Here is a 27,092-nt window from a genome sequence, read left to right as displayed (position 1 = left end):
GGCCCCGGCACCCAGACAGAGGAGAGAGGTCCCGTAACAGAGAATCTGGCTTCATGTCAGCACAGAATCAGTCTTCATGTCATAGCAGAGAATCAGGCTTCACGTCACCCACCACTGGAACAGGCCACTGTCACATATTTAGGCCCAGGCACCCAGGCAGAGGAGAGAGGTCCCGTAACAGAGAATCTGGCTTCATATCAGCACAGAATCAGTCTTTATGTCATAGCAGAGAATCAGGCTTCACGTCACCCACCACTAGAAGAGGCCACTGTCACATATTTAGGCCCAGGCACCCAGACAGAGGAGAGAGGTCCCATAACAGAGAATCTGGCCTTATGTCAGCAGAGAATCAGTCTTCATGTCATAGCAGAGAATCAGGCTTCACGTCACCCACCACTGGAACAGGCCACTGTCACACATTTAGGCCCAGGCACCCAGGCAGAGGAGAGAGGTCCCGTAACAGAGATTCAGGCTTCATGTCAGCAGAGAATCAGTCTTCATGTCATATCAGAGAATCAGGCTTCATGTCACCCACCACTGGAACAGGCCACTGTCACATATTTAGGCCCAGGCACCCAGGCAGAGGAGAGAGGTCCCGTAACAGAGATTCAGGCTTCATGTCAGCAGAGATTCAGTCTTCATGTCATAGCAGAGAATCAGGCTTCACGTCACCCACCACTGGAACAGGCCACTGTCACATATTTAGGCCCAGGCACCCAGGCAGAGGAGAGAGGTCCCGTAACAGAGAATCTGGCTTCATGTCAGCACAGAATCAGTCTTCATGTCATAGCAGAGAATCAGGCTTCACGTCACCCACCACTGGAACAGGCCACTGTCACACATTTAGGCCCCGGCACCCAGACAGATGAGAGGTTCATTCAACTTTGGGTTGCCCCGCAATATAATGGTAAAATGAAAATAAAAATAGGATTGAATGAGGAAGTGCCCTGGAGTACAATAAAATATTGTTAAGGGGAGGTAATTAATGTCTAATCTGCACAAGGGATGGACAGGTCCTGTGGGATCCATGCCTGGTTCATTTTTATGAACGTCAGCTTGTCCACATTGGCTTTAGACAGGCGGCTGCGTTTGTCTGTAATGACGCCCCCTGCCGTGCTGAATACACGTTCAGACAAAACGAAGGCCAGCACCTCCAAGGCATAAAAGTCTAGCTCTGACCACGTGGACAATTTGGAGACCCAGAAGTTGAATGGGGCCGAACCATCAGTCAGTACGTGGAGGGGTGTGCACAGGTACTGTTCCACCATGTTAGTGAAATGTTGCCTCCTGCTAACACGTTCCGTATCAGGTGGTGGTGCAGTTAGCTGTGGCGTGGTGACAAAACTTTTCCACATCTCTGCCATGCTAACCCTGCCCTCAGAGGAGCTGGCCGTGACACAGCTGCGTTGGCGACCTCTTGCTCCTCCTCTGCCTTCGCCTTGGGCTTCCACTGGTTCCCCTGTGACATTTGGGAATGCTCTCAGTAGCGCGTCTACCAACGTGCGCTTGTACTCGCGCATCTTCCTATCACGCTCCAGTGTAGGAAGTAAGGTTGGCACATTGTCTTTGTACCGGGGATCCAGCAGGGTGGCAACCCAGTAGTCCGCACACGTTAAAATGTGGGCAACTCTGCTGTCGTTGCGCAGGCACTGCAGCATATAGTCGCTCATGTATGTCAGGCTGCCCAGAGGTAAGGACAAGCTGTTCTCTGTGGGAGGCATATCGTCATCGTCCTGTGTTTCCCCCCAGCCATGCACCAGTGATGGGCCCGAGCTGCTTTGGGTGCCACCCCGCTGTGAACATGCTTCATCCTCATCCTCCTCCACCTCCTCCTCATCCTCGTCCTCCTCGTCCTCCAGTAGTGGGCCCTGTCTGGCCACATTTGTACCTGGCCTCTGGTGTTGCAAAAAAACTCCCTCTGAGTCACTTCGAAGAGACTGGCCTGAAAGTACTAAAAATGACCCCTCTTCCTCCTCTTCCTCCTGGGCCACATCCTCTTCCATCATCGCCCTAAGTGTTTTCTCAAGGAGACATAGAAGTGGTATTGTAACGCTGATAACGGCGTCATCACCACTGGCCATGTTGGTGGAGTACTTGAAACAGCGCAACAGGGCGCACAGGTCTCGCATGGAGGCCCAGTCATTGGTGGTGAAGTGGTGCTGTTCCGCAGTGCAACTGACCCGTGCGTGCAGCAGCTGAAACTCCACTATGGCCTGCTGCTGCTCGCACAGTCTGTCCAGCATGTGCAAGGTGGAGTTCCACCTGGTGGGCACATCGCATATGAGGCGGTGAGCGGGAAGGCCGAAGTTACGCTGTAGCGCAGACAGGCGTGCAGCAGCAGACGGCCCGCACTTTATGCAGCAGCTCTGACATATCGGGGTAGTTGCGAATGAACTTCTGCACCACCAAATTCAGCACATGCGCCAGGCAAGGGATGTGCGTCAAACCGGCTAGTCCCAGAGCTGCAACGAGATTTCGCCCATTATTGCACACCACCAGGCTGGGCTTGAGGCTCACCGGCAGCAACCACTCATCGGTCTGTTGTTCTATACCCCGCCACAACTCCTGTGCGGTGTGGGGCCTGTCCCCCAAACATATGAGTTTCAGAACGGCCTGCTGACGTTTACCCCGGGCTGTGCTGAAGTTGGTGGTGAAGGTGTGTGGCTGACTGGATGAGCAGGTGGAAGAAGAGGAGGAGGAAGCTGAGTAGGAAGAGGAGGAGACAGGAGGCAAAGAATGTTGCCCTGCGATCCTTGGCGGCGGAAGGACGTGCGCCAAACAGCTCTCCGCCTGGGGCCCAGCCGCCATTACATTTACCCAGTGTGCAGTTAGGGAGATATAGCGTCCCTGGCCGTGCTTACTGGTCCACGTATCTGTGGTTAGGTGGACCTTGCCACAGATGGCGTTGCGCAGTGCACACTTGATTTTATCGGACACTTGGTTGTGCAGGGAAGGCACGGCTCTCTTGGAGAAGTAGTGCCGGCTGGGAACATTATACTGTGGGACAGCAAGCGACATGAGCTGTTTGAAGCTGTCTGTGTCCACCAGCCTAAATGACAGCATTTCATAGGCCAGTAGTTTAGAAATGCTGGCATTCAGGGCCAGGGATCGAGGGTGGCTAGGTGGGAATTTACGCTTTCTCTCAAATGTTTGTGAGATGGAGAGCTGAACGCTGCCGTGTGACATGGTTGAGATGCTTGGTGACGCAGGTGGTGGTGTTGGTGGTACATCCCATGTTTGCTGGGCGGCAGGTGCCAACGTTCCTCCAGAGGCGGAGGAAGAGGCCGAGGCGCCGGCAGCAGCAGAAGAGGCAGAGGCGGCAGCAGCAGAAGAGGTAGCAGGGGGAGCCTGAGTGACTTCTTTGTTTTTAAGGTGTTTACTCCACTGCAGTTCATGCTTTGCATGCAGGTGCCTGGTCATGCAGGTTGTGCTAAGGTTCAGAACGTTAATGCCTCGCTTCAGGCTCTGATGGCACAGCGTGCAAACCACTCGGGTCTTGTCGTCAGCACATTGTTTAAAGAAGTGCCATGCCAGGGAACTCCTTGAAGCTGCCTTTGGGGTGTTTATGCTATATGAGGCCTATTTGAAATCTATCCCAAAAAGGATATCTTAGATTCAAGGTGCTGATAGTGTCATTCAGAAAAACTTAACACACACGCTACCGTGCAGATACAAGTCTAATTCTGTGATTAAACGTATACCTGTCACACAGCGCAAAAAAAAATAGGCCTCACATTTCTATTCAAACAAATCTGTACTGTTTGAGCTGGTCAAATTATTTGTAGTGACCGTAAAAGCACAGTTTTTGTTCTGTGGTGAAAAACTATTCCCAAATTTGACATTCTCAAAATAACTAAGTAGTTTATGCTATATGAGGCCTACTTGAAATTTATCCCAAAAAGGATATCTTAGATTCAAGGTGCTGATAGTGTCATTTAGAAAAACTTAACACACACGCTACCGTGCAGATACAAGTTTAATTCTTGATTAAACGTATACCTGTCACACAGCGCAAAAAAAAATAGGTCTCACATTTCTAATCAAGCAAATCTGTACTGTTTGAGCTGGTCAAGTTATTTGTAGTGACCGTAAAAGCACAGTTTTTGTTCTGGGGTGAAAAACTATTCCCAAATTTGCCATTCTCAAAATTGTGGTGAACGGGAACAATGAGGAAAACATCTAATAAGGGACGCGTACGCGGACGTCGACATGGTCGTGGTGGTGTTAGTGGACCCTCTGGTGCTGGGAGAGGACGTGGCCGTTCTGCCACAGCCACACGTCCTAGTGAACCAACTACCTCAGGTCCCAGTAGCCAGCAGAATTTACAGCGATATTTGGTGGGGCCCAATGCTGTTCTAAGGATGGTAAGGCCTGAGCAGGTACAGGCATTAGTCAATTGGGTGGCCGACAGTGGATCCAGCACGTTCACATTATCTCCCACCCAGTCTTCTGCAGAAAGCGCACAGATGGCGCATGAAAACCAAGCCCATCGGTCTGTCACATCACCCGCATGCATATCAGGGAAACTGTCTGAGCCTCAAGTTATGCAGCAGTCTCTTATGCTGTTTGAAGACTCTGCTGCCAGGGTTTCTCAAGGGCATCCACCTAGCCCTTCCCCAGGGGTGAAAGAGATAGAATGCACTAACGCACAACCACTTATTTTTCATGATGATGAGGACATGGGAATACCACCTCAGCACGTCTCTGATGATGACGAAACACAGGTGCCAACTGCTGCGTCTTTCTGCAGTGTGCAGACTGAACAGGAGGTCAGGGATCAAGACTGGGTGGAAGACGATGCAGGGGACGATGAGGTCCTAGACCCCACATGGAATGAAGGTCGTGCCACTGACTTTCACAGTTCGGAGGAAGAGGCAGTGGTGAGACCGAGCCAACAGCGTAGCAAAAGAGGGAGCAGTGGCCAAAATTAGAACACCCGCCGCCAAGAGACTCCGCCTGCTACTGACCGCTGCCATCTGGGACCGAGCACCCCAAAGGCAGCTTCAAGGGGTTCCCTGGAATGACACTTCTTCAAACAATGTGCTGACGACAAGACCCGAGTGGTTTGCACGCTGTGCCATCAGAGCCTGAAGCGAGGCATTAACGTTCTGAACCTTAGCACAACCTGCATGACCAGGCACCTGCATGCAAAGCATGAACTGCAGTGGAGTAAACACCTTAAAAACAAGGAAGTCACTCAGGCTCCCCCTGCTACCTCTTCTGCTGCTGCCGCCTCGGCCTCTTCTGCTGCTGCCGCCGCCTCGGCCTCTTCCTCCGCCTCTGGAGGAACGTTGGCACCTGCCGCCCAGCAAACATGGGATGTACAACCAACACCACCACCTGCGTCACCAAGCATCTCAATCATGTCACACGGCAGCGTTCAGCTCTCCATCTCACAAACATTTGAGAGAAAGCGTAAATTCCCACCTAGCCACCCTCGATCCCTGGCCCTGAATGCCAGCATTTCTAAACTACTGGCATATGAAATGCTGTCATTTAGGCTGGTGGACACAGACAGCTTCAAACAGCTCATGTCGCTTGCTGTCCCACAGTATGTTGTTCCCAGCCGCCACTACTTCTCCAAGAAAGCTGTGCCTTCCCTGCACAACCAAGTGTCCGATAAAATCAAGTGTGCACTGCGCAACGCCATCTGTGGCAAGGTCCACCTAACCACAGATACGTGGACCAATAAGCACGGCCAGGGACGCTATATCTCCCTAACTGCACACTGGGTAAATGTAGTGGCGGCTGGGCCCCAGGCGGAGAGCTGTTTGGCGCACGTCCTTCCGCCGCCAAGTATCGCAGGGCAACGTTCTTTGCCTCCTGTCTCCTCCTCCTCCTACTCAGCTTCCTCCTCCTCTTCTTCCACCTGCTCATCCAGTCATCCACACACCTTCACCACCAACTTCAGCACAGCCCAGGGTAAACTTCAGTAGGCCGTTCTGAAACTCATATGTTTGGGGGACAGGCCCCACACCGCACAGGAGTTGTGGCGGGGTATAGAACAACAGACCGACGAGTGGTTGCTGCCGGTGAGCCTCAAGCCCGGCCTGGTGGTGTGTGATAATGGGCGAAATCTCGTTGCAGCTCTGGGACTAGCCGGTTGGACGCACATCCCTTGCCTGGCGCATGTGCTGAATTTAATGGTGCAGAAGTTCATTCGCAACTACCCCGACATGTCAGAGCTGCTGCATAAAGTGCGGCCCGTCTGTTCGCGCTTCCGGCGTTCACACCCTGCTGCTGCACGCCTGTCTGCGCTACAGCGTAACTTCGGCCTTCCCGCTCACCGCCTCATATGCGATGTGCCCACCAGGTGGAACTCCACCTTGCACATGCTGGAGAGACTGTGCGAGCACCAGCAGGCCATAGTGGAGTTTCAGCTGCAGCACGCACGGGTCAGTCGCACTGCGGAACAGCACCACTTCACCCCCAATGACTGGGCCTCCATGCGAGACCTGTGCGCCCTGTTGCACTGTTTCGAGTACTCCACCAACATGGCCAGTGGCGATGACGCCGTTATCAGCGTTACAATACCACTTCTATGTCTCCTTGAGAAATTACTTAGGGCGATGATGGAAGAGGAGGTGGCCCAGGAGGAAGAGGAGGAAGAGGGGTCATTTTTAGCACTTTCAGGCCAGTCTATTCGAAGTGACTCAGAGGGAGGTTTTTTGCAACAGCAGAGGCCAGGTACAAATGTGGCCAGACAGGGCCCACTACTTGAGGACGAGGAGGACGAGGATGAGGAGGAGGTGGAGGAGGATGAGGATGAAGCATGTTCACAGGGGGGTGGCACCCAAAGCAGCTCGGGCCCATCACTGGTGCGTGGCTGGGGGGAAACACAGGACGATGACGATACGCCTCCCACAGAGGACAGCTTGTCCTTACCTCTGGGCAGCCTGGCACACATGAGCGACTACATGCTGCAGTGCCTGCGCAACGACAGCAGAGTTGCCCACATTTTAACGTGTGCGGACTACTGGGTTGCCACCCTGCTGGATCCCCGGTACGAAGACAATGTGCCCACCTTACTTCCTACACTGCAGCGTGATAGGAAGATGCGCGAGTACAAGCGCACGTTGGTAGACGCGCTACTGAGAGCATTCCCAAATGTCACAGGGGAACCAGTGGAAGCCCAAGGCGAAGGCAGAGGAGGAGCAAGAGGTCGCCAACGCAGCTGTGTCACGGCCAGCTCCTCTGAGGGCAGGGTTAGCATGGCAGAGATGTGGAAAAGTTTTGTCCCCACGCCACAGCTAACTGCACCACCACCTGATACGGAACGTGTTAGCAGGAGGCAACATTTCACTAACATGGTGGAACAGTACCTGTGCACACCCCTCCACGTACTGACTGATGGTTCGGCCCCATTCAACTTCTGGGTCTCCAAATTGTCCATGTGGCCAGAGCTAACCTTTTATGCCTTGGAGGTGCTGGCCTGCCCGGCGGCCAGCGTTTTGTCTGAACGTGTATTCAGCACGGCAGGGGGCGTCATTACAGACAAACGCAGCCGCCTGTCTACAGCCAATGTGGACAAGCTGACGTTCATAAAAATGAACCAGGCATGGATCCCACAGGACCTGTCCATCCCTTGTGCAGATTAGATATTAACTACCTCCCCTTAACAATATATTATTCTACTCCAGGGCACTTCCTCATTCAATCCTATTTTTATTTTCATTTTACCATTATATTGCGGGGCAACCCAAAGTTGAATGAACCTCTCCTCTGTCTGGGTGCCTGGGCCTAAATGTGTGACAGTGGCCTGTTCCAGTGGTGGGTGACGTGAAGCCTGATTCTCTGCTATAATATGAAGTCTGATTCTGTGCTGACATAAGGCCAGATTCTCTGTTACGGGACCTCTCTCCTCTGTCTGGGTGCCTGGGCCTAAATATGTGACAGTGGCCTGTTCCAGTGGTGGGTGACGTGAAGCCTGATTCTCTGCTATGACATGAAGACTGATTCTGCGCTGACATAAGGCCAGATTCTCTGTTACGGGAGCTCTCTCCTCTGTCTGGGTGCCGGGGCCTAAATATGTGACAGTGGCCTGTTCCAGTGGTGGGTGACGTGAAGCCTGATTCTCTGCTATGACATGAAGACTGATTCTGTGCTGACATAAGGCCAGATTCTCTGTTACGGGACCTCTCTCCTCTGCCTGGGTGCCTGGGCCTAAATATGTGACAGTGGCCTGTTCCAGTGGTGGGTGACGTGAAGCCTGATTCTCTGCTATGACATGAAGACTGATTCTGTGCTGACATAAGGCCAGATTCTCTGTTACGGGACCTCTCTCCTCTTCCTGGGTGCCTGGGCCTAAATATGTGACAGTGGCCTGTTCCAGTGGTGGGTGACGTGAATCCTGATTCTCTGCTATGACATGAAGACTGATTCTGTGTTGACATAAGGCCAGATTCTCTGTTACGGGACCTCTCTCCTCTGCCTGGGTGCCTGGGCCTAAATATGTGACAGTGACCTGTTCCAGTGGTGGGTGACGTGAAGCCTGATTCTCTGCTATGACATGAAGACTGATTCTGTGCTGACATAAGGCCAGATTCTCTGTTACGGGACCTCTCTCCTCTGCCTGCGTGCCTGGGCCTAAATATGTGACAGTGGCCTGTTCCAGTTGTGGGTGACGTGAAGCCTGATTCTCTGCTATGACATGAAGACTGATTCTGCGCTGACATAAGGCCAGATTCTCTGTTACGGGACCTCTCTCCTCTGTCTGGGTGCCGGGGCCTAAATATGTAACAGTGGCCTGTTCCAGTGGTGGGTGACGTGAAGCATGATTCTCTGCTATGACATGAAGACTGATTCTGTGTTGACATAAGGCCAGATTCTCTGTTACGGGACCTCTCTCCTCTGCCTGGGTGCCTGGGCCTAAATATGTGACAGTGGCCTGTTCCAGTGGTGGGTGACATGAAGCCTGATTCTCTGCTATGACATGAAGACTGATTCTGTGCTGACATAAGGCCAGATTCTCTGTTACGGGACCTCTCTCCTCTGCCTGGATGCCTGGGCCTAAATATGTAACAGTGGCCTGTTCCAGTGGTGGGTGACGTGAAGCCTTATTCTCTGCTATGACATGAAGACTGATTCTGCGCTGACATAAGGCCAGATTCTCTGTTACGGGACCGCTCTCCTCTGTCTGGGTGCCGGGGCCTAAATATTTGACAGTGGCCTGTTCCAGTGGTGGGTGACGTGAAGCCTAATTCTCTGCTATGACATGAAGACTGATTCTGTGCTGACATAAGGCCAGATTCTCTGTTACGGGACCTCTCTCCTCTGCCTGGGTGCCTGGGCCTAAATATGTGACAGTGGCCTGTTCCAGTGGTGGGTGACGTGAAGCCTGATTCTCTGCTATGACATGAAGCCAGATTCTCTGCTATGGCATGAAGAGACTGATTCTCTGCTGACATGAAGCCAGATTCTTTGCTATGGCATGAAGAGACTGATTCTCTGCTGACGTGAAGCCAGATTCTCTGCTATAAGACCTCTGTCCAATTGATATTGGTTAATTTTTATTTTTTTTAATTTTATTTTATATCATTTCCCTATCCACATTTGTTTGCAGGGGATTTACCTACATGTTGCTGCCTTTTGCAGCCCTCTAGCTCTTTCCTGGGCTGTTTTACAGCTTTTTTAGTGCCCAAAAGTTCGGGTCCCCATTGACTTCAATGGGGTTCGGGTTCGGCCGAACTTCTCGAACCTGAACATCCAGGTGTTCGCTCAACTCTAGTCACTACAAATAATTTGACCAGCTAAAACAGTACAGATTTGGTTGAATAGAAATGTGAGGCCTATTTTTTACGCGCTGTGTGACAGATATACCTTTAATCACAGAATTAGACTTGTATCTGCACGGTAGCGTGTGTGTTAAGTTTTTCTGAATGACACTATCAGCACCTTGAATCTAAGATATCCTTTTTGGGATAGATTTAAAGTAGGCCTGATATAGCAGAAACTACTTATTTTGAGAATGGCAAATTTGGGAATAGTTTTTCAACCCAGAACAAAAACTGTGCTTTTACGGTCACTACAAATAATTTGACCAGCTAAAACAGTACAGATTTGGTTGAATAGAAATGTGAGGCCTATTTTTTTTGCGCTGTGTGACAGATATACCTTTAATCACAAAATTTGACTTATATCTGCACGGTAGCGTGTGTGTTAAGTTTTTCTGAATGACACTATCAGCACCTTGAATCTAAGATATCCTTTTTGGGATAGATTTAAAGTAGGCCTGATATAGCAGAAACTACTTATTTTGAGAATGGCAAATTTGGGAATAGTTTTTCAACCCAGAACAAAAACTGTGCTTTTACGGTCACTACAAATAATTTGACCAGCTAAAACAGTACAGATTTGGTTGAATAGAAATGTGAGGCCTATTTTTTTTTGTGCTGTGTGACAGATATACCTTTAATCACAGAATTAGACTTGTATCTGCACGGTAGCGTGTGTGTTAAGTTTTTCTGAATGACACTATCAGCACCTTGAATCTAAGATATCCTTTTTGGGATAGATTTAAAGTCGGCCTGATATAGCAGAAACTACTTATTTTGAGAATGGCAAATTTGGGAATAGTTTTTCAACCCAGAACAAAAACTGTGCTTTTACGGTCACTACAAATAATTTGACCAGCTAAAACAGTACAGATTTGGTTGAATAGAAATGTGAGGCCTATTTTTTTTGCGCTGTGTGACAGATATACCTTTAATCACAGAATTAGACTTGTATCTGCACGGTAGCGTGTGTGTTAAGTTTTTCTGAATGACACTATCAGCACCTTGAATCTAAGATATCCTTTTTGGGATAGATTTAAAGTAGGCCTGATATAGCAGAAACTACTAATTTTGAGAATGGCAAATTTGGGAATAGTTTTTCAACCCAGAACAAAAACTGTGCTTTTACGGTCACTACAAATAACTTGACCAGCTAAAACAGTACTGATTTGGAGGAATATAAATGTCAGGTCTATTTTTTAGGCACTGGGTGACAGGCTCAACTTGCCCCTGATGTAGTATATGGCCAAAAAATAACCACACTATTGATGGTTAAATGCACTTGGGTGACACAGGCTCAGCCTGCACCTGATGTAGTATATGGCCAAAAATTAACCACACTGTTGATGGTTAAATGCACTTGGGTGACACAGGCTCAGCCTGCACCTGATGTAGTATATGGCCAAAAAATAACCACACTGTTGATGGTTAAATGCACTTCGGTGACACAGGCTCAGCCTGCAGCTGATGTAGGATATAGCAAAAAATAACCACACTATTGATGGTTAAATGCACTTGGTGGTAGCTTGTGCTGGCGCACCACAAGCCACAAAATGGCCGCCGATCACCCCAGAAAAAATTGATATAAAAACGCTATGGGCAGCCTAAAAAAAGTGAGCAATTCAATATTAACACTTCAATGATCCACAGCTGGAGATTGATCACTGAATTAAGTCTTTTGGAGGAGTTAATCTGCCTAATCTCGCCCTAACGTTGCAGCAGCAACCTCTCCCTATGCTTGAATCAGCAGAGTGACGTGCAGCGCTACGTGACCCAAGCTTATATAGAGGCTGGGTCACATGCTGCACTGGCCAATCACAGCCATGCCAATAGTAGGCAAGGCTGTGATGGCCTCTTGGGGCAAGTAGTATGACGCTTGTTGATTGGCTGCTTTGCAGCCTTTCAAAAAGCGCCAAGAAAGCGCCGAACACCGAACCCGAACCCGGACTTTTACGAAAATGTTCGGGTTCGGGTCCGTGTCACGGACACCCCAAAATTCGGTACGAACCCGAACTGTACAGTTCGGGTTCGCTCATCCCTACCTATTAAACCTCCAGCCACATAATCAATTCACAAATTGTTTTCTGTCAGGTCAATGCCAAATTTTGGGGGCCTGTGCTGGCCTACAGTAATATATTTATCAAGTAAACGTCTAATCTACTCCAGCCACATAATCACTTGTTCTTTTCTTTCAGGTGAATGCCTAATGTTTGGGGCCTCTACTCCAGTGGTCTACAGTAAAGAAAATTCCAGTGACCGCCTAATGTACCTCCAGCCACATAATCACAAGTTCTTTTCTGTCAGGTGAATGCCTAATGTTTCGTTCCTCTACTCCAGTGACCTTCAGTAAATTTTTTGTTCAGTGACCGCCTAATGTACCTCTAGTCACATGGGGACTCTACTTCAGTAGTCTACCGTAAATTTTTGGTCCAGTGACCGCCTAATGTATCTCCAGCCACATAATCAATTCCCAAATAGTTTTCTGTCAGGTTAAAGTTAAATTTTTGGGGACTGTACTGGCCTACGTTAAAATTTTTATCCATTGACCGCCTAATGTACGTCCAGCCATATAATAACTTTTTCTTATCTGTAGGTTGAATGCCTCATGTTTGGGGCCTCTACTTCAGTGGCCTACCATAAAAATTTTATCCAGCGACCGCCTAATGTACGTCCAGCCACATAATCACTTGTTCTTTACTTTAAGGTGAATGCCTCATGTTTGGGGCCTCTACTCCATTTACCTACCGTAAATGTTTATCCAGCGACCGCTTAACCACCTCAGCCCCCAGTGCTTAAACACCCTGAAAGACCAGGCCACTTTTTACACTTCTGACCTACACTACTTTCACCGTTTATTGCTCGGTCATGCAACTTACCACCCAAATGAATTTTACCTCCTTTTCTTCTCACTAATAGTGCTTTCATTTGGTGGTATTTCATTGCTGCTGACATTTTTACTTTTTTTGTTATTAATCGAAATCTAACGATTTTTTTGCAAAAAAATGACATTTTTCACTTTCAGTTGTAAAATTTTGCAAAAAAAAAACGACATCCATATATACATTTTGCTCTAAATTTATTGTTCTACATGTCTTTGATAAAAAAAAAAATGTTTGGGTAAAAAAAAATGGTTTCGGTAAAAGTTATAGCGTTTACAAACTATGGTACAAAAATGTGAATTTCCGCTTTTTGAAGCAGCTCTGACTTTCTGAGCACCTGTCATGTTTCCTGAGGTTCTACAATGCCCAGACAGTACAAACACCCCACAAATGACCCCATTTCGGAAAGTAGACACCCTAAGGTATTCGCTGATGGGCATAGTGAGTTCATAGAACTTTTTATTTTTTGTCACAAGTTAGCGGAAAATGATGATTTTTTATTTATTTTTTCTTCTTACAAAGTCTCATATTCCACTAACTTGTGACAAAAAATAAAAACTTCCATGAACTCACTATGCCCATTAGCGAATACCTTGGGGTGTCTTCTTTCCAAAATGGTGTCACTTGTGGGGTAGTTATACTGCCCTGGAATTCTAGGGGCCCAAATGTGTGGTAAGGAGTTTGAAATCAAATTCTGTAAAAAATGCCCTGTGAAATCCGAAAGGTGCTCTTTGGAATGTGGGCCCCTTTGCCCACCTAGGCTGCAAAAAAGTGTCACACATGTGGTATCTCCGTACTCAGGAGAAGTTGGGTAATGTGTTTTGGGGTGTCATTTTACATATACCCATGCTGGGTGAGAGAAATATCTTGGCAAAAGACAACTTTGTATAAAAAAATGGGAAAAGTTGTCTTTTGCCAAGATATTTCTCTCACCCAGCATGGGTATATGTAAAATGACACACCAAAACACATTCCCCAACTTCTCCTGAATACGGAGATACCAGATGTGTGACACTTTTTTGCAGCTTAGGTGGGCAAAGGGGCCCACATTCCAAAGAGCACCTTTCGGATTTCACAGGTCATTTTTTACAGAATTTGATTTCAAACTCCTTACCACACATTTGGGCCCCTAGAATGCCAGGGCAGTATAACTACCCCACAAGTGACCCCATTTTGGAAAGAAGACACCCCAAGGTATTCCGTGAGGGGCATGGTGAGTTCCTAGAATTTTTTATTTTTTGTCACAAGTTAGTGGAAAATGATGATTTTTTCTTTTTTTTTTTTTTCTTACAAAGTCTCATATTCCACTAACTTGTGACAAAAAATAAAAACTTCCATGAACTCACTATGCCCATCAGCGAATACCTTGGGGTGTCTTCTTTCCAAAATGGGGTCACTTGTGGGGTAGTTATACTGCCCTGGCATTCTAGGGGCCCAAATGTGTGGTAAGGAGTTTGAAATCAAATTCTGTAAAAAATGACCTGTGAAATCCGAAAGGTGCTCTTTGGAATGTGGGCCCCTTTGCCCACCTAAGCTGCAAAAAAGTGTCACACATGTGGTATCTCCGTATTCAGGAGAAGTTGGGGAATGTGTTTTGGGGTGTCATTTTACATATACCCATGCTGGGTGAGAGAAATATCTTGGCAAAAGACAACTTTTCCCATTTTTTTATACAAAGTTGTCTTTTGCCAAGATATTTCTCTCACCCAGCATGGGTATATGTAAAATGACACCCCAAAACACATTCCCCAACTTCTCTTGAATACGGAGATACCACATGTGTGACACTTTTTTGCAGCCTAGGTGGGCAAAGGGGCCCATATTCCAAAGAGCACCTTTCGGATTTCACTGGTCATTTTTTACACATTTTGATTTCAAACTTCTTACCACACATTTGGGCCCCTAGAATGCCAGGGCAGTATAACTACCCCATAAGTGACCCCATTTTGGAAAGAAGACACCCCCAGGTATTTCGTGATGGGCATAGTGAGTTCATGGAAGTTTTTATTTTTTGTCACAAGTTAGTGGAATATGAGACTTTGTAAGAAAAAAAAAAAAGAAAAAATCATCATTTTCCGCTACTTGTGACAAAAAATATAAAATTCTAGGAACTCGCCATGCCCCTCACGGAATACCTTGGGGTGTCTTCTTTCCAAAATGGGGTCACTTGTGGGGTAGTTATACTGCCCTGGCATTTTCCAGGGGCCCTAATGTGTGGTAAGTAGGTAAATGACCTGTGAAATCCGAAAGGTGCTCTTTGGAATGTGGGCCCCTTTGCCCACCTAGGCTGCAAAAAAGTGTCACACATGTGGTATCGCCGTATTCAGGAGAAGTTGGGCAATGTGTGTTGGGGTGTCTTTTTACATATACTCATGCTGGGTGAGAGAAATATCTCGGCAAAAGACAACTTTTCCCATTTTTTTATACAAAGTTGGCATTTGACCAAGATATTTCTCTCACCCAGCATGGGTATATGTAAAATGACACCCCAAAACACATTGCCCAACTTCTCCTGAGTACGGCGATACCAGATGTGTGACACTTTTTTGCAGCCTAGATGCGCAAAGGGGCCCACATTCCTTTTATGAGGGCATTTTTAGACATTTGCATCCCAGACTTCTTCTCACGCTTTAGAATGCCAGGGCAGTATAAATACCCCACATGTGACCCCATTTTGGAAAGAAGACACCCCAAGGTATTCAATGAGGGGCATGGCGAGTTCATAGAATTTTTTTTTTTTTGGCACAAGTTAGCGGAAATTGATTTTATTTATTTTTTTCTCACAAAGTCTCCCTTTCCGCTAACTTGGGACAGAAATTTCAATCTTTCATGGACTCAATATGCCCCTCACGGAATACCTTGGGGTGTCTTCTTTCCGAAATGGGGTCACATGTGGGGTATTTATACTGCCCTGGCATTCTAGGGGCCCTAAAGCGTGAGAAGAAGTCTGGAATATAAATTTTAAAAAAATTTTACGCATTTGGATTCCGTGAGGGGTATGGTGAGTTCATGTGAGATTTTATTTTTTGACACAAGTTAGTGGAATATGAGACTTTGTAAGAAAAAAATAATAATTTCCGCTAACTTGGGCCAAAAAAATGTCTGAATGGAGCCTTACAGGGGGGTGATCAATGACAGGGGGGTGATCAATGACAGGGGGGTGATCAATGACAGGGGGGTGATCAGGGAGTCTATATGGGGTGATCACCCCCCTGTCATTGATCACCCCCCTATAAGGCTCCATTCAGATGTCCGTATGTGTTTTGCGGATCCGATCCATGTATCCGTGGATCCGTAAAAATCATACGGACATCTGAATGCAGCCTGACAGGGGGGGTGATCAATGACAGGGGGGGTGATCAATGACAGGGGGGGTGATCAATGACAGGGGGGTGATCAGGGAGTCTATATGGGGTGATCACCCCCCCTGGAATCCTCCAGGGAGACGCCTGTATGTGTTTTGCGGATCCGATCCATCTATCAGTGGATCCGTAAAAATCATGCAGACGTCTGAATGGAGCTTTACAGGGGGGTGATCAATGACAGGGGGGTAATCAATGACAGGGGGGGTGATCAGGGAGTCTATATGGGGTGATCACCACAGTCATTGATCACGCCCCTGTAAGGCTCCATTCAGACGTCCGTATGCGTTTTGTGGATCCGATCCATCTATCAGTGGATCCGTAAAAATCATGCGGACATCTGAATGGAGCTTTACAGGGGGGTAATCAATGACAGGGGGGTGATCAGGGAGTCTATATGGGGTGATCACCACAGTCATTGATCACGCCCCTGTAAGGCTCCATTCAGACGTCCGTATGCGTTTTGCGGATCCGATCCATCTATCAGTGGATCCGTAAAAATCATGCAGACATCTGAATGGAGCTTTACAGGGGGGTAATCAATGACAGGGGGGTCATCAGGGAGTCTATATGGGGTGATCACCACAGTCATTGATCACGCCCCTGTAAGGCTCCATTCAGACGTCCGTATGCGTTTTGCGGATCCGATCCATCTATCAGTGGATCCGTAAAAATCATGCGGACATCTGAATGGAGCTTTACAGGGGGGTAATCAATGACAGGGGGGTCATCAATGACAGGGGGGTGATCAGGGAGTCTATATGGGGTGATCACCACAGTCATTGATCACGCCCCTGTAAGGCTCCATTCAGACGTCCGTATGCGTTTTGCGGATCCGATCCATCTATCAGTGGATCCGTAAAAATCATGCGGACGTCTGAATAGAGCTTTACAGGGGGGTAATCAATGACAGGGGGGTAATCAATGACAGGGGGGTGATCAGGGAGTCTATATGGGGTGATCAGGGGTGATCAAGGGTGAATAAGGGGTTAATAGGTGACAGGGGGGGGTGTAGTGTAGTGGTGCTTGGTGCAACATATTACTGAGCTACCTGTGTCCTCTGGTGGTCGATCCAAACAAAGGGGACCACCAGAGGACCAGGTAGCAGGTATATTAGACGCTGTTATCAAAACAGCGTCTAATATACCTGTTAGGGGTTAAAAAAATCACATCTCCAGCCTGCCAGCGAACGATCGCCGCTGGCAGGCTGGAGATCCACTCGCTTACCTTCCGATCCTGTGAACGCGCGCACCTGTGTGCGCGCGTTCACAGGAAATCTCGCGTCTCGCGAGATGGCGCGTATATGCATGACTGTGCGCAGCGCTGCCACCTCCGGAACGCGAATCTGCGTTAGGCGGTCCGGAGGTGGTTAATGTACCTCCAGCCACATAATCACAAGTTCTTTTCTGTCAGGTGAATGCCTAATGTTTAGGGCCTCTTCTCCAGTGGCCTATAGTAAAATGTTTATCCAGTGACCATCTAATGTACCTCCAGCCACATAATCACTTGTTCTTTTCTGTCAGGTGAATGCCTAATGTTTGGGGCCTCTACTCCAGTGACCTACAGTAAATTTTTTGTTCAGTGACTGCCTAATGTACCTCCAGTCACATAATCAATTCACAAATTGTTTTGTGTCAGGAGAATGCCTAATGTTTGGGGCCTCTACTCCAGTGACCTACAATAAAATTTTTATCCAGTGACCGCCTAATGTACCTCCAGCCACATAATCACAAGTTCTTTTCTGTCAGGTGAATGCCTAATGTTTGGGGCCTCTACTCCAGTGGCCTATAGTAAAATTGTTATCTTGTGACCGCCTAATGTACCTCCAGCCACATAAACACTTGTTCTTTTCTGTCAGGTGAATGCCTAATGTTTGGGGCCTCTACTCCAGTGGCCTACAGTAACTTTTTTGTTCAGTGACCGCCTATTATACCTCCAGCCACATAATCAATTCACAAATTGTTTTCTGTCAGGTCAATGCCTAATTTTTGGGGCCTATACTGGCCTACAGATATATATTTATCCAGTAAACGTCTAATGTACTCCAGCCACATAATCACTTGCTCTTTTCTGTCAGGTGAATGCCTAATGTTTGGGGCCTCTACTCCAGTGGTCTACAGTAAAGAAAATTCCAGTGACCGCCTAATGTACCTCCAGCCACATAATCACAAGTTCTTCTCTGTCAGGTGAATGCCTAATGTTTGAGGCCTGTACTGGCCAACAGTAAAATTGTATCCAGTGACTGCCTAATGTACCTCCAGCTACATAATCAAAAGTTATTTTCTGTCAGGTGAATGCCAAATGTTTGGGGCCTGTACTCCACGGCCTACAGTAAAAATTGTTATCCTGTGACCGCCTAATGTAACTCCAGCCACATAATCACTTGTTCTTTTCTGTCAGGTGAATGCCTATTGTTTGGGGCCTCTACTTCAGTAGTCTACCGTAAATTTTTGGTCCAGTGACCGCCTAATGTACCTCCAGCCACATAATCAATTCCTAAATAGTTTTCTGTCAGGTTAAAGTTAAATTTTTGGGGCCTGTACTGGCCTACGGCAAAATTTTTATCCTAATGTACCTCCAGCCAAATAATCACAAGTTCTTTTCTGTCAGGTGAATGCCTAATGTTTGTGGCGTCTACTACATTGGCCTATAGTAAAATTGTTATCCTGTAACTGCCTAATGTACCTCCAGCTACATAATAACTTGTTATTTTCTGTCAGGTGAATGCCTAATGTTTGGGGCCTCTACTCCAGTGGCCTACAGTAAAAAGTTTTTTTCAAAGACCACCTAATGTACCTCAAGCCTCTACTCCAGTGGCCTACAGTAAAAAGTTTTTCTTCAGTGACCGCCTAATATACCTCAAGCCACATAATCAATTCCCAAATTGTTTTTTGTCAGGTGAATGCCTAATTTTGGGGTCCTGTACTAGCCTACAGTAAAAATTTTATCCAGTGACCGTCTAATGTACCTCCAGCCACATTACCACAAGTTCTTTTCTGTCAGGTGTATGCCTAATTTTTGTGGCCTGTACTCCAGTGGCCTACAGTAAAATTGTTATCCTGTGACTGCCTAATGTACCTCCAGCCACATAATTACTTGTTCTTTTCTTTCAGGTGAATGCCTAATTTTTGGGGCATCTACTCCAGTAGCATACAGTAATTTTTTTTATCATGTTACCGCCTAATGTACCCCCAGCCACATATTCACAAGTTATTTTCTGTCAGGTGAATGCCTAATGCTTGGTGACTGTACTAGCCTACAGTAAAAATTGTATCCAGTGACCGCCTAATGTACCTCCAGCTACATAATCACAAGTTATTTTCTGTCAGGTGAATGCCTAATGCTTGGTGACTGTACTGGCCTACAGTAAAAATTGTATCCAGTGACCGCCTAATGTACCTCCAGCTACATAATCACAAGTTCTTTTCTGTCAGGTGTATGCCTAATTTTTGGGGCCTGTACTCCAGTGGCCTACAGTAAAATTGTTATCCTGTGACCGCCTAATCTACCTCCAGCCACATAATCACTTCTTCTTTTCTGTCAGGTGAATGCTTAATGTTTGGGGCATATATTCCTGTAGCCTCCAGTAAAATTTTTATCTAGTTACCGCCTAATGCACCCCCAGTCACATATTCACAAGTTATTTTCTGTCAGGTGAATGCCTAATGTTTGGTGCCTGTACTGGCCTACTGTAAAAATGTTATCCAGTGATTGCCTAAGGTACCTCCAGCCACATAATCACAAGTTCTTTTCTATCACGTGAATGCCTAATGACTGAGCCCTCTACTCCAGTGGCCTACAGTAAAATTTTTATTCAGGAGGTTAAATTGCAGTGTTGGCACTTAGCAATAAATAAGTCGGTTTTGGGTTACAGTTTGGACACTCGGTAAAGGGTTAGTTATCACTGGCCTAGGCTATAAGACGATTGGCAACATCCTGAAACTGAGATGACAGATTCCACTCAGAACAGGTCTTGCCATGGTTGACCAAAGAAATTGAGTGCATGTTCTCAGTGTCATATCCAGAGGTTGTCTTTTTAAAATGGACATACTGTATGTATGCCAGCATTGCTGCAGAGGTTAAAGAGGTAGTGGTCAGCCTGTCGATGCTCAGACCATACACTGCACACTGCATCATATTGGTCTGCATAGCTGTGCTCCCAGAAGGAAGCCTCTTCTAAAGATGATGCACAAGAAAGCCCGCAAACAGTTTGCTGAAGACAAGCAGACTAAGCACATGGATTATTGGAACCATGTCCTGTGGTCTGATGAGACCAAGATAAACTTATTTGGTTTAGATGGCGTCAAGCGTATGGTGGCAACCAGGTGATGAGTACAAAGACAAGCGTGTCTTGCCTACAGTCAAGTATGGTGGCATTAGTGCTGCCGGCTGTGCGGAGCCAGAGCTCATTGAGGGAACCATGAATGCCAACATGTACTGTGACATACTGAAGCACAGCATGATCCCCTCCCTTCAGAAACGGTGCCACAGGGCAGTATTCCAACCCCAAACACACTTCCAAGACGAACACTGCCTTGCTAAAGAAACTAAGGGTAAAGGTGCTGGACTGGCCAAGCATGTCTCAAGTAGTGCTGAGCACGAATATTCGAGTTACGAATATTTAGCACAAATATCGCAACTTTGAGAATTTGCGAATATTTCGAATATAGTGCTATATATTCGTTATATCTAATATTCATAATTTTTTTTCCATCTAAAAACATGATTCCTCCCTGCTTTTTGCTTGTGGGCCAATGAGTCATTGGCCCACAAGCAACTTAAGCAGGGAGGAATCAAGACTTCAGATGGAAAAAAATGAAGAATATTCTAAAAAACTAAAATATAGCAGTATATTGAATCCTGGTAGAATATTTTTCATATATTCGCAAATATTTGTATTCGATATTAAATCTGCAACGTAAAAATTGCGTAAGATTATTTTTGTGATTGCGAAAAATCTGCAATGCAAAAATTGCATAATGCAAAGTGGGTCAAAAACAAATATATAGCACTATAGACCAGACTAGGCCGGAATTTAAGTTTTGTGCACAAAATGGCAGTTTTTCAAATAACTGAATATAACCACAGTATCTAAAGTGTGTATCTCAGAATGACATATGCAGCAAAATTAAGTTTTTTGCCCAAAACAGGTGTTTGTTTAATAACTGAATATGACAGCAGTATCTAACCCTTGAATTTCACACGTGCTGAAGCTGCAAGGGCTGTAAAATTGTGTATTTTGCCAAAAAAGGGTGTTTTTAAAAACCAGGAAATTTATGGCTGTATTTCTAGCTTAAATTGCACACTGAATAATCCTGCAAAGGCACCAAATGTTGGATATTGCCAAAAATTTGTGTTTTTTCAAAGCCTGAAAATTATTAAATTTTTTAAAACTTGTTTTTACCCCTTCACAGATGCAGCAAGGGCTGCAATATTAAGTATTTTGCAAAAAAAAAAGGTTGTTGTTTTTTATAACCGGATATGAAAGCTGTATATAACAGTTGAATTTCACATGTGCAGATGCATCAAGGTCTGTAAAATAGTGTATTTTGCAAAAAAAAAGGTGTTTGTAAAAACCCAGAAAATTATGGCTGTATTTCTAGCTTAAATTGCACACTGACTAATCCTGCAAATGCACCAGATGTTGTATATGCCAAAAAAGGGTGTTTTTTTTTTTTTAAACCTGATTATTAGTGCAGTATTTCAAGCTTGGATTTGAATGTCACAAAAGCTCAGATGCAGTGCTGGTGCACTGAGCTTGCATAAAATGGCCGCCGCCGCCACCCACCTAACTGACTTAGTTATTTTTTTCTGTCACTGGGCTCAGGGCAGGGTAAAAAGATTGTGCTCTGTACCCACACAACTAAATCTATGTAGATCGCTGAGTTAAATTGGTGTTCTGATCACAGATTCTGTCCTATTCTCTCCCTGAAAGCACCAGCAGCAGCATCCTCTCCCTACACTAGTAACAGCAGAGTGACGTGGCTTCTAAGGTCACACAGTTAAACGCTTGTTGATTGGCTGCTCTGCAGCCTTTCAAAAAGCACTAAGAAATCGCCAAACACCAAACCCGAACCCAAACTTTTACTGAAATGTTTGGGTTTGGGTCCGGGGTCCAAAAATCCTAAAGTTCGGTACGAAACCCGAACTTTACAGTTCGGGTTCGCTCAACTCTATACAGGACAATACAAACAAGGCAAGTGACTGTAGTAGACTACTTTTGAGCTCTTTGAAACATTGTACTAAATTATATATATCGGAATAAGGCATAGAAGTTTTTTTGTGGGAGTCTTATTTCTTTTTATATTGCAGTTGGCGCAATAGGTATCAATGGGTTTGGAATATTAATATTAAAACTAGCATCTAACTGATATCAGCACCAATACCCCTCAAGAAGTCATAGGTGCCTACTAGTAAGCACAGGTTGATTGCTTTTTATTATTTTTAGAATGTTGTGTAGGTAACTTATGCATTCAGCTCCTTGCTTCAAAATCAGCATGTTCTGCATACACCGGTCTGAGCATTTGCATTCTCTCTACCATCATCATCTCTTAGCTTTCATCAGCACCTTTTCCCTAGTGCGAACCCATGCATAATTTAAGGTGCCATCATTGTTTTTTAATTCTATATAAATAAGTACCTGTGATCTTTGTCAGTTCATAGGTTATATTTAAACAGTCATACTGTATGATTTATTCAGGTTGAGATTAAATCACAGGTCAGTACCAGAACTGTACATTTTCTGAGTGGGGCTTCATTGGTTCAAATGGCCTATTTGTCATAAATATTTTCCGACAGGCAGCAAGCATTACACTATTGGCGGAGAACCAAGCTCTGTGGGAATAATTAATCAGACTCTGTTAGTTCTAAAGCAAATCCAAAGTGAGTCCTATTGTCTTGAGTGAGCAGGAAGCTCTTAACAGAGACTGATTAATCATTCTCTGTGTACACGGCACATTCAAGTGCTGATGTACAAAACAGTTCATACAGTATATCTGTATTCTAAAGAGGTGCAGTGGGTTCTAGCTTTGTATAGATTTTGTATTGTCAGGCTCTGTTCAAATTGTATATCTGTGCTCTTTGTGACTTATTACAGATTTTTTCAAAAAGTGGCAGTATATTATTAGCCTCTTCATTCGATGCCAACTCAATTTTGAAGTTAAAGGGGTTATCCCACGACTTATGCAAAAAATGAAAATCAGATATCAGTTAGTGATGTGAATGATGACCTCTTTCTAACAAAGCTAGAATCAGCCCTGTACCTCCTATGGATCCTGAGATCTCCCCATTCATTGCTCTGCTAGATTTATATCAAGCTGACAGCTCAAGGGGAGTGTCTTTTCTACTGCAGCTAAGGGGGCGTGTCTCAGCTCTCCCTATCACAGCTCAGGAAGCAGTTGAAGGATGAAACCGAGCATGTGCGGCCTTCTCAGTGAGCAGGACAGAGAAATAAGAAGAACAAACAGCAGGTGGCACTATACAGATACATTTTATTGAATAGCTCATTTGCTATACATTTTTAATTACATCCAAATACAAAAGTATTCAGATCCAGGTGCCAGTTTGAAAATTGTAGAATATTTTTTATGGGACAACCCCTTTAAGAGCCACAGAATCCAATAATTAATCACTTTTTATTTTAGTTTACAGCATTTGCATCAATGTGGTTATATTTTTTATTGCATAAATGTTTCACTTTCTATAACTGCAATATGAAGTACATAAGTCGCTAAGGGAGCTACAGATGCCCACCCTTAACTTTCCATGGATTTAACTAAGGGTATTTTCACACTTGCATTATTCTTTTCCGGTATTGAGTTCCGTCCTAGGGGCTCAATACCGGAAAAAAACTGATCAGTTTTATCTTAATACTTTCTAAAAGGAGAGCAATCCGTTCAATATGCATCAGGATGTCTTCAGTTCAGTCACTGTACGTTTTTTGGACTGAGAAAATACCGTATGCTGCTGTATTTTCTCCGTCCAAGATTCCGGAACACTTGCCGGCATTATTTTACATTAAAATGCATTAATGCCGGATCCGGCCCCGATTTTGCGTTCTGCGCATGCCCAGACCTTTAAAAGTTTGAAAAAGTTACCGTATCCATTTTTCCGGATGACAACCGGAGCGACAGATCCGGTATTGCAATGCATTTGTGAGACAGATCCACATCCGGATCCTTCTACAAATGGTACCCATTTGCATACAGATTGCTGGATCCGGCAGGCAGTTCCGGCGACGGAACAGCCTGTCGGAATCCAGCAACACAAGTGTGAAAGTACCCTAAAGAGAACCTGTCACCATAAAAGGCAGTGCAAAATGTAGACAGCATGTTATAGAGCAGGAAGAGCTGAGTAGTGTTGAGCGCGAATATTTGAATAGCGAATATCGGCACTTCGAGAATTCGCGAATATTTAGAATATAATGCTATATATTTATAAATTTGAATATTCATGTTTTTTTTCCCACAGTACACATGATCCCTCCCTGCTTCTAGCTTGTGGGCCAATGAGAAGGCTGCAAGAGCTTAGCAACATCCCTAGCAACTAATAGGAAAGTTGCCTACCCCTTACTATATAAGAAAGAGAACCTCCCCGCAGCCATTTTGTGCTGTTTCATGCAGTTGTGAGAGAAAGAGGAGTGTGATCGTTGTGCTGTGCTGAATTCCTGTGACTTCTGATACCTCATATATATAATCCAGATAGTGTTAGATAGTGTAGGTTAGTGAGTGAATAGTGTAGCTGATAGGGTCCAGTGCAGGGTGTAGTGTAGGTTAGATAGAGATATAGTATGGTGTAGGCTTTTGCTGTCTGCTTCGTCTGTTAAAAAACAAAAAATAATGTTTCTGTGTTTTTTTTGTGTTTTAGTGTTTTGTGTGGGTAGTGATTAGTGTCATTGTCTTTTGTCTTTTCAAAAAACGCAAAAAAAATGTATTTTTCTGTGTTTTAGAGTTAGGGTTTTAGGGTTTCCTTTCTTTGCTTTTACTGACAAGCCTAATGCAATTTTCTTTTGCCTTCAATAGTGCCACTTTTAAGTAGTCTCATTTCTCCTGGACTCCAATGAAACTGTTCCAATCTGATAGGGACTCGTATACCACTAATCAAATTTTAGAAAAGTCAGTTTTTCTAAAATCTAAAACTTTTGTTTTTGTGTGGTGTGACTCAGTCACTGTACTTATAGTAAACCACACTGACTGGTGATCACTAGATTCCAAGCTTTCCCGTATTAGATTAGTGGTATACGAGTCCCTATCAGATTGGAACAGTTTCATTGGAGTCCAGGAGAAATGGGACTACTTAAGCAACAGAAAATTGCATTAGGCTTGTCAGTAAAAGCAAAAAAAGGAAGTGACCACTATGGTACTCAGCAGAAGTGGCCAAAATCATTAAAAACGAAAACATAGCATTTAGGAATTATAATTTTTTTTTTAAAAAACGAGGATGACAGGCAAATTTATAAGATTAGGCAGAGAGAGGCCAAACAAGTTATAAGTGCTTCTAAAGCACAGGCAGAAGAGAAATTAGCTCAGTCAGGGAAAAAAGGCGATAAGGCATTCTTCAGATACATAAATGAAAAAAGGAAACTAAAACAAGGAATTACCAAATTAAAAACAAAAGAAGGAAGGTATATGGAAGAAGATAAAGAACTAGCTGACTGCCTCAATGAATACTTTTGTTCAGTCTTTACAAAGGAAAATGAAGGAAAAGGACCTCGGTTAGGAAGGAAGACTCATGAATCTGTTGATGCATGTGTCTTTACAGAGGAAGAGGTTCTAAGTCAGCTGTCTTAAATTAATACAAATGAGTCACAGGGGCCTGATGGGATATACCTAAAGCTATTAAAAGAGCTCAGCGGTGAACTAGCAAAACCATTAACAGATTTATTTAACCAATCACTGGCAACAGGAGTCATCCCGGAAGATTAGAAATTAGCAAATGTTGTGCCCATTCACAAGAAAGGTAGTAGGGAGGAATCGGGCAACTATAGGCCAGTAAGCCTGACATCAATAGAGGGGAAATTAATGCAAACCATACTTAAGGAGAGAATTGTGGAACATCTAAAATCCCATGGATTGAAAGATGAAAAACAGCATGGGAGATCATGTCAAACTAATCTTATAGATTTTTTTTGATTGGGTGACTAAAATAATAGATGGTGGAGGTGCAGTAGACATCGCTTATCTAGACTTTAGTAAGGCTTTGATACTGTCCCACATAGAAGGCTTATCAATAAATTGCAGTCTTTGGGCTTGGACTCCCATATTGTTGAATGGATTAGGCAGTGGCTGAGGGACAGACAACAGAGGGTTGTAGTCAATGGAGTATATTCAGACCATGGTCTTGTTACCAGTGGGGTACCTCAGGAATCTGTTCTGGGACCCATATTGTTTAATATCTTTATCAGCGAAATTGCAGAAGGCCTCGATGGTAAGGTGTGTCTTTTTGCTGATGACACAAAGATTTGCAACAGGGTTGATGTTCCTGGAGGGATACACCAAATGGAAAAGGATTTAGGAAAACTAGAGGAATGGTCAAAAATCTGGCAACTAAAATTTAATGTTGATAAGTGCAAGATAATGCACCTGGGGCGTAAAAACCCAAGAGCAGAATATAAAATCAGTGATACAGTCCTAGCCTCTGTATCTGAGGAGAGGGATTTAGGGGTCATCATTTCAGAACACTTAAAGGTAGGCAGACAATGTCAGAGAGCAGCAGGAAATACTAGCAGAATGCTTGGGTGTATAGGGAGAGGAATTACTAGTAGAAAGAGGGAGGTGCTCATGCCGCTCTACAGAGCACTAGTGGGACCTCATTTGGAGTATTGTGCTCAGTACTGTAGACCATATCTCTAGAAGGATACTGATACTTTGGAGAGAGTTCAGAGAAGAGCTACTAAACTGGTACATGGATTGCAGGATAAAACTTACCAGGAAAGATTAAAGGACCTTAACATGTATAGCTTGGAAGAAAGACGAGACAGAGGGGATATGATAAAAACTTTTAAATGCATAAAGGAAACCAACAAGGTAAAAGAGGAGAGAATATTTAAAAGAAGAAAATCTGCTACAAGAGGACATAGT

Source organism: Bufo bufo, chromosome 3 (genome assembly GCF_905171765.1).
Source record: "Bufo bufo chromosome 3, aBufBuf1.1, whole genome shotgun sequence".
NCBI lineage: Eukaryota > Metazoa > Chordata > Amphibia > Anura > Bufonidae > Bufo > Bufo bufo.
The sequence above is the reverse complement of the archived record's forward strand: the minus strand, read 5'-3'. Positions refer to the sequence as shown.